Source organism: Bos grunniens, chromosome 12, assembly GCF_055505025.1.
Source record: "Bos grunniens cultivar Pamir isolate PY7600 chromosome 12, Bosgru_T2T1.0, whole genome shotgun sequence".
Taxonomy (NCBI): Eukaryota; Metazoa; Chordata; class Mammalia; order Artiodactyla; family Bovidae; genus Bos; species Bos grunniens.
The window spans coordinates 55,727,093-55,739,823 of record NC_141176.1 but is presented as its reverse complement, the minus strand read 5'-3'; the positions used below and the strand labels follow the sequence as shown (position 1 = coordinate 55,739,823).

General features: G+C 40.5%; 1 protein-coding gene across 38 annotated transcripts in view; it reads right to left on the bottom strand.

The window, feature by feature from the left end:
• LOC147361797 (uncharacterized) overlaps positions 1-12,731 on the bottom strand; it is a 331,684-nt gene that overhangs the window by 227,409 nt on the left and 91,544 nt on the right. For 2 of the 38 annotated variants that reach the window (XR_015138284.1, XR_015138282.1), the window contains one exon: positions 2,517-3,077. The exons of 35 other annotated variants lie outside the window; for them this stretch is intronic. The gene's annotated coding sequence lies outside the window, so the exon portion shown is untranslated. Of the gene's footprint in view, positions 1-2,516; positions 3,078-10,087; positions 11,125-12,731 lie in introns of those variants that run through there. One more of the 38 variants, XM_086330168.1, reaches the window with a different exon arrangement.

The window sequence follows — 12,731 nt, the reverse complement described above, 5'->3', positions numbered from 1 at the left end:
GTTGTGGCTTGCAAGCTCAGGAGTTGTAGGATTAGTCGCCTCTCAGCAAGTGGGATCATAGTTCCCCCACCACGAATCAAACCTGAGTATTGCAGGGTGGATTTATTTTTTAACCACTGAACTACCTGGAGAGTCCCAGCTGTTAAGTTCTTGATGGTGACTCTCATTTCTAAAAGTCTCTCAATGATATGGCCTGACTTTTGACTTCCCATTCTGTTAGAGGCATATTCCAGAGGCTTTCTGCTTGCTATCTTAACTATAGTAGTCTTTTTTTTAAATATTAATTATTTATTTATTTCTTGGCTGCACGTGGGCTTTCTCTAGTGTGGCAAGCAGGGGCTCTCTAGTTGCAGCATTCGGTCTTCTCATTGTGGTGACTTCTCTAGAGTGTAGGGTCAGTAACTGTGGTGCACAGGCTTAGTTGCTCCACAGTATGTGGAATCTTCCCAGACCAGGGATCGAACCCATGTCCTTCTGCATTGGCAGGCAGATCCTTAACCAATCAAACCACCAGGGAAGTGCACCACGGTAGTCTTAACAGACTGTGTCAGGGAAAGATTGGGGGATCTGCTAGTTTCTGAATACACCACATCAAATTATCCACATAGAAACTAAGGAAATAATCAGTACTCAATGGCCCCAACATGAAATGGTCTTTGAGTAAATTTCCACTCATCCTCCAACATCCACCTAACCTATGATAATAGTGACATTCTGCCAGTAACCCTCCAAAGACATGGGTATTTTACTTTCCTGGGTGCACAATAGTCACAAATCTTTCTGTGGACAGTTAGAAGGAAGATTAAAATACATGTGCATGATGTTGACACAGGATATTTTTTCAAGGAAGCTCGTGTACTTTATTCAGGAAGCTCTGGCTCTGTGACATGACTCAAGGCTGAAAGTTATGTTTCTACTCAGCAAACCTAGCGCTTACATTGTTTTACTAAAGATTAAGTGGGATTTCGGTGCCCTAACCATCTATTTTGATTTCAGGACTCTAGGATCACTTAGCCAACATCAAAGATGACTGTAGGCCTGACCAGCTACAAGAGCACATTCACCTTGCCTCTGGCATATAATTAATGCTGTTTGCCCCTACTCCCATGGAATCTCAGCATCTGCACTAAAATCAGGGAGCCCATTCCAATGACAATGTCAGACACGCACATCCCCAGAGAATACAGTCTATGGTGTTTTCAGAGAGTCCTGCACTCATCTCACTAATTTACATCTAATAGCTGAATGAAGGTAATGCCTCTGGCCTTCTTGGGACCAGTGAACATAAACTACTCCAACATTCATGTCTCTAGGAGTTTGGATTCCTCCTCCAACATTAAGGCAAAATCATTTCTGTCATCTCAACTTTATTTAGCAGGTACCAGCACTAAGTCCACTTCCTAAAAAGAAAAATTTTCCAAAGGAAAATCCTGCACCTGTGAAATTATCAACTAGTGTGAGTGAGGGTGGAATATCAAATATATATGATACTTAAGTATTGACCATTACCTTCATGAACCCATGCTTAGAAAATTATTGGAAAGCATGCTCCACTAAAATAAATTAACAAGACATGATACAGAAAACAGAAGATCAACACAGGAAAGGAGGAGAGGAAGTATTTAGGACGATGGTGGAAGTGGTGATCAGAGGAAAATGCATGGTTGTGAACCAGGTTCAGAGGGCAAAGCGCAGATTTAAGCATGTCAGAAAGCTCCAAGAAAGCGGTATTTTTAAAAACATAAGCATATCAATTGAGAGAGTAGCGCTGACACATACACACACCATGTGTAAGATAGATATTGGAAGCTGCTGTATAGCACAGAAGCTCAGCTCAGTGCTCTGTGACGACCTAGAGGATTAGGATGGTGAGGTGAGAGGGAAGCTCAAGAAGGGGGTGATATATATATACATATAGCTGATTCATGCTGTTGTACAGCAGTAACTAACATAACATTGTAAAGCAATTATATTCCAATTAAAAAAAAATAAATTTAAAAAACTAAACAAAAATTTAAAATATAAAAATATGAACATATCACTCAGACATTTTATGAATATTAGGCTTGAATTGTAATAAGTATATGTGAAGATAAATTCAAAATGTTAAGATACTCATCAATTCTTTCTTGAAAGGAAAAACAATCACAGGAAATCTTAAGTTTCATCACCTGTCATTAGTGTTTACATAGTTGTAATAATGTAAATCCTCAAAACCAATCTAACAAAAATTATGACAACAGAAAGGCATTATAGGAGAGAGTATTGAGGATATGAGGCACAGTGAAGGCAAGCTTCATTCTCACCTTCCATACCAATAGTTAATACCAGAAAATCAGTCCAGTTCAGTTCAGTTCAGTCGCTCAGTCATCTCCAACTTTTTGCAATCCCATGGACTGCAGCACACCAGGCCTCCCTGTCTATCACCAACTCCTGGAGTTTACTCAAACTCATGTCCATCAAGTCAGTGATGCCATCCAACCATCTCATTCTCTGTTGTCCCCTTTTCCTCTCACCCTCAATCTTTCCCAGCATCAGGGTCTTTTCAAATGAGTCAGTTCTTTGCATCAGGTGGCCAAATTATTGAGAGTTTCAGCTTCAGCATCAGTCCTTCCAATGAATATTCAGGACTGATTTCCTTTAGGATGGACTCGTTGGATCTCCTTGCCGTCCAAGTGATTCTCAAGAGTCTTCTCCAACACCACAGTTCAAAAGCATCAATTCTTCAGTGCTCAGCTTTCTTTATAGTCCAACTCTCACATCCATACATGATTATTGGAAAAACCATAGCCTTGACTAGACAGACATTTGTTGACAAAATAATGTCTCTGTTTTTTAATATGCTGTCTAGGTTGGTCATAACTTTTCTTCCAAGGAGTAAGCGCCTTTTCATTTCATGGCTGCAGTCACCATCTGCAGTGATTTTGGAGCACCCCAAAAATAGTCAGCCACTGTTTCTACTGTTTCCCCATCTATTTGCCATGAAGTGATGGGACCAGATGCCATGATCTTAGTTTTCTGAATGTTGATCTTTAAGCCAACTTTTTCACTCTCTTTCATTTTCATCATACCTGAAACTACAAGGTTAATAAGTTACAAAATGGTAATTATAAGAGATCAGGAAATAAAGAAGAGTTGGAAGTGATTGTCTGCAGTAGGAGAATAGGCAAGAGTGATAGCAGACTGGAGTATGCCACAAACAGACCTCATATAATAATTCATATATTTCAATCATGGACATGAACAAACTTGATACAAATATATCCCCTTTTGCTTAAGGGAAAAATAATCACATAGACGTGTAACAGAGATATCAAAAATGTATTGAATGTCAAGCAAATTTCATTTCATATGATGTTTAGAAAACTCTAAAACATCACTTTTGTTACAGATGAGAAAACTGGAATCCAGAAAGAGTAAGTAGCTCACCCAATAGTTCTCATTTAGTCATTAGTGAATCCAGGAATGAACCACGGGACCATCTGGCACCAAGGTCTTTGTTTTATCTATTATGAATGCACTGTCCTCAGTAAAATATCTTTATGGGATGACTAAAGCAGACTTGAATGGACTTTACAGGTATACAAGGTAAAGAAGTATATCCCCAACTGGAATAACAGTGGAATGTGTGCTGAGAAAGGTGAAGAATAATTGGCCTGGCTGTAATAAAGTCAGTTATAGAAAAGGGAGGACTGATGTTGGTTAGCTTTAATACAGAGATGACATTCATTGCAGAGGAATTTTCTAATAAATATCAGGGTGTAGAAAAGAATAAAAACCAGTTCTGTCATTATGCTACTTCCTTTATTTATAAAATTAGACTCTTCTGGTTGTGACAAAGACATAACCATCTGGAAAACTCCTGTTTCATAAGAACAGATGTTTAAGAGACTCACAACAAGAAGAAAAGTAAATATGGAATAAGACCTCTTGCTAAAGCAAATGATTAAAACAGGAGCAGCGATCTCTGCTTGCATAGCAGGAAGACTGTCTGCTTAACTTAGGGTACAGGTGTGGACAGAGGCCTCTTGTGCTAAAACAAGCCCATTTCCATACAGTAGATTTATCTTTAAAATAAAAACCACAGGACTTCCCTGGTGGTCCCGTGGTTAAGAATCTGCTGCCAATGCAGGGCACACAGATTCGATCCCTGGCCCCAGAAGATCCCATATGCTGCAGGGCAACTAAGCCCACACACCACAACTACTGAGCCTGTGCCCTAGAGCCCAAGAGCTGAAACTGCTGAAGCCCACGTGCCTAGAGCCCGTGCTCTGCAAAAAGAGAAGCCATCACAATGAGAAGCCCTCAAACTGCAACTAGAGAAAGCCTGCACACAGCAATAAAGACCCAGCACAGCCAAAAATAAGTAAATAATTTTTAAAGAGCACAAATAAAAATAAAGAAACACTGCTATCTTCTCCTATGGATGTTCTAATCTAACAGTAACCTCAAATTGTTCAGAAAAGCAATTGATTGAATTTTGATCAAAACATCCTTACTGAGTTTATCTTGAGATTTATGGAATAATAGAACTACTTGAGTTATTTCCAATAAACACTTACAATCTAAGAACTCTTTAAAAGGCTATGGAACTCTGCTCAATGTTATATGGCAGCCTGGATGGGAGGGAGTTTGGGGAAGAATGGATACATGTATATGTATGGCTGGTTCCTTCTCTGTTCACTTGAAACTATCACATTGTTAGTTGACTATGCTGCTGCTGCTAAGTTGCTTCATTTGTGTCTGACTCTGTGCGACCCCATAGATGGCAGCCCACCAGGCTCACTGATCCCTGGGATTCTCCAGGCAAGAACACTGGAGTGGGTTGCCATTTCCTTCTCCAATGCATGAAAGTGAAAAGTGAAAGTGAAGTCACTCAGTCGTGTCTGACTCTTCGCGACCCCATGGACTGCAGACTACCAGGCTCCTCCATCCATGGGATTTTCCAGGCAAGTGTCCTGGAGTGGGTTGCCATTGCCTTCTCTGAGTTGGCTACACCCCAGAACAAAATACAAAGTTTTTTTTTTTTTTCTAAAAGGCTATTTCTCAAGTCTCTGACCTTCTTGGGGCTCTGTGACATCATCTTCACAAAGAAATGTTATATAATTGTGGGCTCAGACTATATTGTTTTGGATAATATTCTCTATGGAGATACATTATGAAAACAGTACTTACATTTGTTCATATAATTATCATATGAAGTATTCAGCAGTTAACACAGCAATGTTGAAGGAGATTACAGGCATGGGAAAGAGCTGCAGATGTCCTGCCAATTATTCTAAGCACTATTACAATAAAAATCTAATGACTTGGATAGTTATGTTAATAACACACAAGAATAAAACATCTGACCTTTAAAAGGAGTTAGTTTGAAGTTATATTACACTTTTGTGCAATGCTGTGATACTCAAACAAAGACTCTGTCTTGTATTCTCAGATCCTGACTTGGCATGCTAAATTAGAATGTATTATTCAAAGTTTTTTGCCTATGGCCAAGTTATAAAGAAGGCAATTATGATTCCAGGTATTTGAGCACTGGAGAGATTCAGCTATTTACACACCAGGCACAATAGGTGAGCTGTTACCTAGGTTTGAAATGGAAGTCTCAACTAGAAAAGAAAATATATGCTAGCTTAAAAAAATCACAATTCTGTCTTTATTAAGTATCATAGTTTAGCCTAAAAAACCTAACATGACAGAAGCATATTTGAAAATTATCTTTTTCTAGTAAAGGCTTCTTAGGTATGAATCTCTGCTCTACTGCAATCCTGTTGATTTCACAATTTTTCAAATGTGCTGTAGAGAAATAGATCCTGTATGCTAGGGCCACTCAAAGCTTCAACACAAGTGGAAAATAAATGTGCTAAGAGATCTATGACATATCTAGACAGCATATTAAAAAGCAAAGACATCACTTTGCTGACAAACATCCGTATAGTCAAAGCTATGGTTTCTCCAGTAATCATGTATGGATGTAAGAACTGGACCATAAAGAAGGCTGAGAACCAAAGAATTGATGTTTTCAAATAGTGGTGCTGGAGAAGACTCTTGAGAGTCCCTTGAACTGCAAGGAGATCAAACCAGTCAGTTCTAAAGGAAATCAATCCTAAATATTCATTGGAAGGAGTGATGCTGAAGCTCCAATACTTTGACCACCTGATGTGATGAGCTGACTCACTGGAAAAGACCCTGATGCTGTGAAAGAGTAAATGCAAAAGGAGAAAAGGGTGGCAGAGGATGAGATGGTTAGATAGCATCACTGACTCAATGGACATGAACTTGAGCAAACTCCAGGAGACAGTGGAGGACAAAGAAGCCTGGTGTGCTGCAGTCCATGGGGTCACCAAGAGTTATAACTTACCGACTGAACAACAACAGTAAAACTGGGTCAAGGACTCACACCCTTCCTTTTGGTTATTTCAGGTACCAATACAAATAAGACTGCGGGTGGAGTCTTGTGTTCACATCTCCAGACAGATAAAATCGTCTCTGACTCATACAGAGGTTCAGGGCTAAATTTTTAATTTTCCACACCCTTACATACACAACTTTCTCTGGATTCTCCTGAGACTATGTTAGTCGGGCTCTTTGAAATGACAATGAATGGAGATATGGCAGATTTGCCCTGAGTGACGGGAGGGGAGTTTTTGTAAGAAAATACCCAGAGGTTAAGTAAACAAAGAAAACCATCTCTGCTGCAGTCAGTAGATCTCTGCCTCTCTGGGTCTCTGTGTTTCTAAGCAACCTGCTGTCTGATTAAAATATTTCAAAGTTCTTTGAAAGAAAGTATCCCACTTGGTCAGTTAGGCAGACATCAGTGAAGACAGAGTCCTTGACCCAAGCCATCTCCTGGGTCACTGAGTTTCCCAGAAGCCAACCTATATCTAGCTGCCAGGGGCAATCAATAAGAAAAAAATGGTTGGGGCTTCCCTAGTGGCTCAGTGGTAAAGAATCCGCCTGCCAGCACGGGAGACGTGGGTTCAATCCCTGGTCCAGGATGATCCCACCTGGCAGGGAGCAACTACACCTTTGCACCACAACTACTGAGCCTGTGCTCTAGAGCCTGAAGCCTGAGTGCTGCAAGGACTGAAGCTCGTGTGCCCTAGTGCCCACGCTCCGCAATGAGAAGCCCACACGCTGCAGAGAGTAGCCCCACTTGCCACAACAAGACAAAAGCCCATGCAGCAACAAAGACCCAGCACAGCCAAACATAAATAAATAAAATGATTTTTAAAAGCAAAGATGTAATCTTGTAGCTGTTTTCTGAAAAGAGGGCTACGAATGCTCAGATACTCAGGGACATGGATTTCAAAACAACTTAAAGTCTCTCTGTTTACACTGTTTCAATTAAATCCTGAATTTTTACATCCAAGCCCACACAGCTAGTGGAGCTTAGTTTGACCCTCTAAAGCCTCAGTTTCCTTACCTGTAAAGCAAATATCCCATAACAGGTTGTACAGATTAAATAAGATGCAGATTAATCCATGTAAAGCACCTAGTAGGGAGATCTGATGGTATAATCAATTTTTAAAAAGCCATTTATCCATGCAAAACTATTGCACATGCAAATATTCATTTGCATATCTTTAAAAATCCCAAAGCCACAACTAGTATCTGGGCAAGCACTATACTTGAGAACCTTGAAAGCTGTGTTTGAATTATTTACTAAATTGAAAGTATTGACCTATTGGAGGGTAATTCTATTTTTCAGTTCTGTATGAAATTTCTGTATATCAGATTTGCTGAAAATAGGGGTATCTTGTAGTAAACAAGTTCTTGGGTTTATAAACACATGTGTTTTTTAAAGTAACATAAACATTGCTAAGATATATTCATCTTATTCTTGAGGTATAAAGACACAACCACAAGTATCATTATTTTTTTTTTTTTCCTGCGCTAGGTTTTCATTGATGCACATAGGCTTTCTCTAGTGTCACCGAGTGGGGGCTACTCTCTAGTTTCTTTCTCTAGTTGTGGTGCTCTGCCTTCTCATTGTTCTAGCTTCTCTTGTTGAAGACTTCTGGGACACACAGGCTAAGTAGTCGCAGCTCATGGGCTTAGTTGCCTGGCAGTATGTGGAATCTTCCAGGACCAGGGATCAAACCCATGTCCCCTGTGCTGGCAGGCAGATTCTTTACCACTGGACCAGCAAAGATGTCCCATTATTGTTTAAGGGTGCTTCCCTTCGGGGCTTCCCTGGTGGCTGAGTGGTAAAGAATCCCGCTGCCAATGTAGGAGATGCAGGTTTGATCCCTGGGTGGGGAAGATCTCCTGGAGAAGGGAACGTCTACCACTGCAGTATTCTTGCCAGGAAAATCCCATGGACAGAGAGCCAGAGGGAATTGGTCATGACTTACTGACTAAACAACAACTTTCCTTTGAGGGCGCAGAAATAAACAATAAGAAGCCTTTCACAGTGAGCCCAGGTGCGCATGATAAAGGCTGGTCAGCCTCTGCTCTAACACAGTTTGACAGGCCTATGCAACAAGACGGATAAACATGGGCCTTGGTATATGAGATTGACCTAGGCATTAATTCCTGCCTATGGAGAAGGCAATGGCACCCCACTCCAGTACTCTTGCCTGGAAAATCCCACGGACGGAGGAGCCTGGTAGGCTGCAGTCCATGGGGTCGCTAAGAGTCAGACACGACTGAGCGACTTCACTTTCACTTTTCACTTTCATGCATTGGAGAAGGAAATGGCAACCCACTCCAGTGTTCTTGCCTGGAGAATCCCAGGGACGGGGGAGCCTGGTGGGCTGCTGTCTATGGGGTCTCATAGAGTCGGACACAACTGAAGCGACTTAGCAGCAGCAGCAGCATGTGACCTTAAAGGCAGTTATTCAGTCCTTCTAAGTTTCAATTTCCTAAGACCAAATAAATCATACTCTCTGGGATGGAGCCCAGGCATCATATTTTTAATCTCCCCAATGATTCTGATATGAAGTCAAATTTGAAACCCTATCCTCTGAAGCTAGTGACTCTCCAACCACAGCATAGATTACAGTCAGACCCGCCTCCAGAGATCCTGATCCTGCAGCTGTGGGGTGGGGCATAGTTTGCATTTCTAACAAGTTCCGAGGGATGCCGAAGGTGCTGGTCTGCGGACAGACTTTGAGACTCATTCCTATAAATGCGTCAAATTACTTCCTGTTCCCTGGAGTGATAACTATGAATCATATCTGAATACCCAGCAACTTCCTGCTTCAAGTCATTCAAAATCTCTCCTCCGCTAATCATTCAATTTCATTCCCAATCCCCGAGAAGCCCTGGCACTATTGATATTCTTTGTCTATGTCCATTAGATACCATTCATAATTCCTTTCATCAAAACTCCAACATCCAGAATGTTCCACAGTATTTTCTTATAACTCCATTATTATTCCCAGTCTCTGCATTACCCCAAGGACAAAAAAAAAACAAACAAAAAAATGCTTTATTCATTTTCATATTCTGGGATTTATGCAAAATGCCTGGTACATGATAGCATGTTAGTCACTGTCCAATTCTATGTGACCTTATGGACTGTAGCCTGCCAGGCTTCTCTGTCCATGGAATTCTCCAGGAAAGAATACTGGAGTGGGTTGCCATTCCCTTCTCCAGGGGATCTTCCCAACCCTGGGATTGAACTCAGGTCTCCTAACATTGCAGGCAGATTCGTAACCCTCTAAACTACAGGTACATGATAGGAACATAATAAGTGCTTTCTTGAATGGAAATAACCCACAAGCCACATAAGCCAAAAATACTTTTCTAACACCTAAGAGTTGGGCCTATTTCTCTGAAAAGATCAGTTGGATCAATGACGATGCAAACCTCATCACCACTTATCAGGACCTTTCCGTTCTTTTTAAGAAATGTAAACAGCATTTTGCTGGTAAGAAAAACATGTGTTTTTACAGCCTTATTTTTAACAGCTTTTCACACCTCTCTTCTTCTGTGTGACCATGCTGTTCTTCCTCAGCCTTTGCACACTAAACCTGATAACCACACACTCTGAACATTTAACGCACTGTGACAAAAATACACTGAATTTGCCAAATGCAGGTTTCTCACTTTTTAAACAATAACAAAATAGAAACACATCAAGGTGAGAGTTGGCTCTGTTTATCTGTGCAATACTGGTAGGTCAACAGGATAAAAACACTACAGGAACACGTGAATTAAGCCCCAGTGGGTTCCACTGACGTAAATTGGTCCAATGTTTAGGAAGCTGGTCTGCTTAATAAGGTGGAGGCCAAAACGGTACCTGTTATCCTTTAACCCCAGGGTCTGTTTATAATTTTTTATTCATTAAACAGCTAACTCTTTACCAGGAGGCTAAAAGCTGGCTATCTTTGCTGTGAGTCGGCATCCTAAATCCTGTAGCTGCTTGTTCCGTGCTTTATCAGACATTGTAAGGAAGCTCAGGAACAAAAGCACTCAAAAAAACAAAATAAAGTAAAATGCAGATTGTGACAGTATAGGTGTCAAAGCCTAGTGAAGCTTCTGGAAAATGGTCTTTGCTAGAACAAGACTTTGATCATTGGTCCCGAAAGGGCTATCGAGGGAAGATTTGTGTTGTGTTGTGTTGTGTTGTGTTGTGTTGTGTGTGTGTATGTGTTTTAATGATGATGGTGGTTCAGAAGAAGGCTTAAAAAAAAAACAGAATTGGTTGGTGGAAAATCCTGGTATCTTTTACCCCACAGTACTAGAAACTTAGAAAATGTCAGAAAAGAGAAAGTGCCTGGAATGAAATGCTAGGAAAACAAATCAACAAGCAAACCTGTTTGCAGAGTGATCTGGTCTTAAGAAAAGATGAAAGAAAACTCTTATTTCCTTTTAAAATTAAGGAGAGAAAATGAGTTTGTCCAATTGATGAAACTGTTTAAAATTCCACCTATTAAAATTTCTGAAAGAGGTGTGTATGTGTGTGTGTGTGTGTGTTAGTCTCTCAGTTGTGTCTGACTCTTTGAGAATCCGTGGACTGTAGCCTGCTAGGCTCCTCTGTCCATGGAATTCTCCAAGCAGGAATACTGGAGTGGGTTGCCATTCCCCTCTTCTGGGCATCTTCCCAACCCATGATCGAATCTGGGTCTCCCACATTGCTGGCAGATTCTTTACCATCTGAGCCGCCACGGAAGCCTGAAGAGTTAAACATTTATAATATTTTAGATGTTATCATCTTCTTAACAAATCATCTCTCTGAATCTCTAGACATGTTCCCCTAATCCTAATGTGACTTCAGTCATTTGACAAATATTTTCTGTATGCCAACTGTGTTTAAAACTGTAGCGATTAAAGAAACACACACAGACAGGTGCATACACACACACCAACACATACAATGGATTCATACAATGGGTTCATTCTCTGTCTTCACATAGTTTTAAGGCTCCAGAAGGCCTGATTTTTCTTTAATGTGTTTAAAGATTAGACCATCTTCATCATGAAACATTTAGAATGAAGTTTCAAGTAGACAACACAGGCTAAGCAAGTCTCTAAATTATGGTCTCTGGATACTGAAAGAATAACAGAGATGCAGAAAGGCAGTTCCTGTGTGGTGACAAGACACTGTTTCACAAAGGAGCTTCCAGGATTCATCATTCTCTCTACCTTTGAATCTCCTTTGAAAGGAAAGTTCCTAACATCAGTGGAGCCAGTAAGGGTGAAAAGTTAAATTACTACTTTAGAGTCATAAGGAAATACATTTATAAGGAGTATACCCATGTATGTTTATTTTCATAATGTGGCTTAAGAAAAGACATAGGAGAGTTAATTGCCAAGCATTTTTTTAAGACTACAGTATCCATATTTCATTGTTTTGTAGAAAACAGGAACAATTTTCCACTCTCACATAAAAACATCACTATCCCTTAAGTACGAGTTTAATCATCACTAATTAGAGTTTCATCATTGATTCAGAATCTGTATACCAAAAAAGAATGCTGCTATAAAAGCAGTTTTTCTGCTCATCAGAAATTATTTGCCATGTAGCTCTTTGTATAGTCATGTTCTTCTCTTAAGTCATTTAATTCACCTTGCTGCTAAGTCACTTTAGTCATGTCCGACTCTGTGCGACCCCACAGACAGCCACCCACCAGGCTCCCCCGTCCCTGGGATCCTCCAGGCAAGAACAGTGGAGTGGGTTGCCATTTCCTTCTCCAATGCATGAAAAGTGAAAAGTGAAAGTGAAGTCGCTCAGTCGTGTCCGACTCTTAGTGACCCCATGGACTGCAGCCCACCAGGCTCCTCCGTCCATGGGATTTTCCAGGCAAGAGTACTGGAGTGGGCTGCCATTGCCTTCTCCAAATTCACCTTGTATTCACCTGTAAAAACGGGTGCTTCACATTTGTGTTATATCTTCAAAGAATACATGGCAAACCTTATTTACAGTGCTATACCTTGGGTCCAGAAAAAAACTTAGTATATTGTAACCTAGCACACTGCATGTTGAAATATATTGCATTATACACAGCAAGGAGTCAACAGTGGTTTTATCAAAACAGAACAAAAATTTTCCCCTTGTTATTTCAGGATATTTAAAAAACGTGCCTCTGAGCTTGAACACAGGGCTTGATTAATGCATGATTTCCTCTTTAAAATTAGAAACAGGAATCAAGATTTAAGCTTAATAATTTTCATTTGCTCTTCTTTTCCAAGCATTCTAATGAAGGCCTGGTTCCCAGACCTGGTGAGGCAGCTCCTACATCTGACTGCAGTTTGCATTTATCCCTGCAAGGCAGGAACTC